The sequence below is a fragment of the Myotis brandtii genome, unplaced genomic scaffold, assembly GCF_000412655.1.
Source record: "Myotis brandtii unplaced genomic scaffold, ASM41265v1 scaffold62, whole genome shotgun sequence".
Classification (NCBI taxonomy): domain Eukaryota; kingdom Metazoa; phylum Chordata; class Mammalia; order Chiroptera; family Vespertilionidae; genus Myotis; species Myotis brandtii.
Window position 1 is genome coordinate 2,435,852 of NW_005370366.1, and position 2,903 is coordinate 2,438,754.

The window sequence follows — 2,903 nt, forward strand, 5'->3', positions numbered from 1 at the left end:
GAGAAGCCAAGCCTCTTCAGTCTTCAGTCTTCAGTCTTCACTCCGGCCAGAGCCTTCAGTCTTTGCTCCATGCCTGCGTATGCAAATTAACCACATCTTTGTTGGGTTAATTTGCATAGTTGCTCTGGATTGGCTGGTGGGTGTAGTGGAGTGACACCAATTTGCATGTTTCTCTTTTTTTACTGTAGATAAGGCTAATATTCAAAGTGTCCCCTTGGGAGTTTGACCAGGAGACCAGGAGTTCGATCACTCACTATGACACAGAATGAAGGAAGGCCCCAACCAGCACCCGGCAACCAGGGAAGGAAGGCCCCGGCCGGCAGCTGGAAGGCCCAAATCAGCCCTGATTGCCAGCCAAGCATAGAGACCCTACCCGTGCTCAAATTTTGTGCACCGGGCCTCCAGTTATCTAAATAAAAACCAAGAGCATTAGTCACTAACATATCTTCACTAAAGACATTTCTTCAGGATGTCCTTAAAGAAAAAAAATTATCCTAGAAGGACATATGAGACACAAGGAGGAATAGTTAAAGGATTGGCCAACATGTGAGTAAATGGCCAAACAGACCCAATAAAACCAGGTTAGCTGGATACAAGGAGGAATAGTTAAAGGATTGGCCAACATGTGAGTAAATGGCCAAACAGACCTAATAAAACCAGATTATATGGATAAAATTGAATCATTTCTTAAACTTGTTGGAAGGTACATGAGTATTCATAATATTATTCTTTATTCCTTTTTGTGCAGCTAATAAATTTTATGATAATTTTTTATCCTCACCAAGGATATGTTTATTGATTTGAGAGAGAGAGGAAGGGGAAGAGAGAGAGAGAGAGAGAGAGAGAGAGATGGTTGTTTTCTATATGCACCTGACTGGGGATAGAACCCAAAACCTAAGTATGTGCCCTGACTGGGAATTAAATCCGAAATCTTTTGGTGTATAGGACGACACTCCAAGCAACTGAGCCACTTATCCACGGCATGATAATTTTTTAATAGTGCAGGGAAGAGTGTTCCAGGCAAAGATCTTGAGGTTGACCTACTTACAGAACTGAAAAATGCCAATGTACCTGGAACATAGTGAGACATGGTGCAAAATGAAGCTTGAGAGGCCTTGGAGGCCATTTTAAGGATCTGTCACAGTCAATGGGAAACCACTAAAGGACTCCACACAAAAGATTTAAACAATCTAAATTACATGTTAAGATGATAATTATGGCTTCTCTTTTTTGAGAGGACCCAGTAAGTATTAAGACCTGACATATGGAGTCTAAATATTTACCATTGTATTTCTTACTGGCCCTGATTTATCCAAGATTTATTTAGCTTCTGGAATTACCAAGGGCATACTTCTCTCCAGCACAATTGATGATATTCAGAGATGACTCCTCTGTACTAGACCACATTAGATGCATATCATGACCCAAGAAGAACCCCTATGCAAGCAGACTGTCATTATTCTAATTGCAGTACAGATACCCTAGTGTAAAAGGGGATTATGGCTACTTGCTAGAACAGTAGTGACTGCAGGGAGAAACATGAGGGTTTCCAGGAGCCGTTGGTGGTTCAAAGGCTGAGCCATGAAGGATGAGGAGAACACAAGTCGATAAAAAGGAAGGAGTGGGCATTCTAGATAGGAGAACAGGGAAAACTACTCACAACATTGTAGAAGATTTCAGCATGTTACAGGGGAATACTGGCTCAATTAGTACTATGAGTTTCATTATGGATTAGTGGCAGAAACTATTGGGTAGGTGGCATGGGGATGGGCTAAGGAAGCAATACTTTTTCCTGAGGGCAACAAAGTATAAAGATTTTTTATCAAGGGTGAGTTTCTGAACTTCTGTTTATATTTCAAAAAAATATTGAAGGGAAAATAAGGAATATCTGCAGGCTTTTATTTATGACTGAAAGTACCCTGCCATCATCTCCAGGTGCTTCCTCCGCGATCCACCTGCCACATTGCCTCCAGATGACTCCATCCTTTGGTCACACACTTAGCAAGCACTCTGCAGCTTGAAGGGTAAAGTCCAAACTCTTTAGCCCAATATTCAAGACTGTCCAAAATTCCATCCCAACATACCTCTCCAAAAATCTCACTTTAAGGAAATTAATACTCTGGCTAAATGATCTCTAAATTTTAAGAGGCCACTGCATCTCCTTCCTACTTTCTCTTGCTTATACTGTTCCTTTTCACTGGAATGCCTCCTTCCCTCTGTTTACTCCTGTAAGTACCACCTAAGTTTTAAGGTCTAATGCAAACCCTCTGTCCTCTAGGAAGGCTTTTTATAACATATTGACATCATCTTTCCAGAGTGCAGTGATTTTTATTGTCTCTACCCTCTAACACTAGCTATGTAACACTAGCTATGTAACAAAATTACCACAAGCTACCTTAGCATAAGTTACTGTTTTAGGTAGAGGTTATAAACCTGTTCCTTATAAATTCTTTGCTTCCCCAACCACTCCCAGCTCAACAACTGTTAGTAATGATGACCACCCCTTAGTTTGAAATACTTAATTGAATTTCCCCTACCAGTAGCCACTGATAGTTCTCCATTGAGGCTACTAGTAGTCAAGCCCTCAAATCCTTAGCAGATGATTCAAATACGGAATTAAAATACTTCTTTTTCACAGGTTTAGACTTTCTGGCCTTGATAACTAGTGAAGGGGAATCCCTTCAATATAAGGATTGATTACTGCCTGTGAAGTCCACACGGTGTAAGTAATAATACGTGAAATCTGGACTTGAATGCACTGAGTGCTCAGGGGGTGACGCTTTTGGTAGAGGTTTGAAAGTAAATGGTGCTTGAAAACCTGGCGTCCTTCCTTGACATGAAGCCTCTGGGGTCAAACTAAAAACAGCCAGCCTTCCCCGCACGTGCATGGCCGCAGGCGAGGG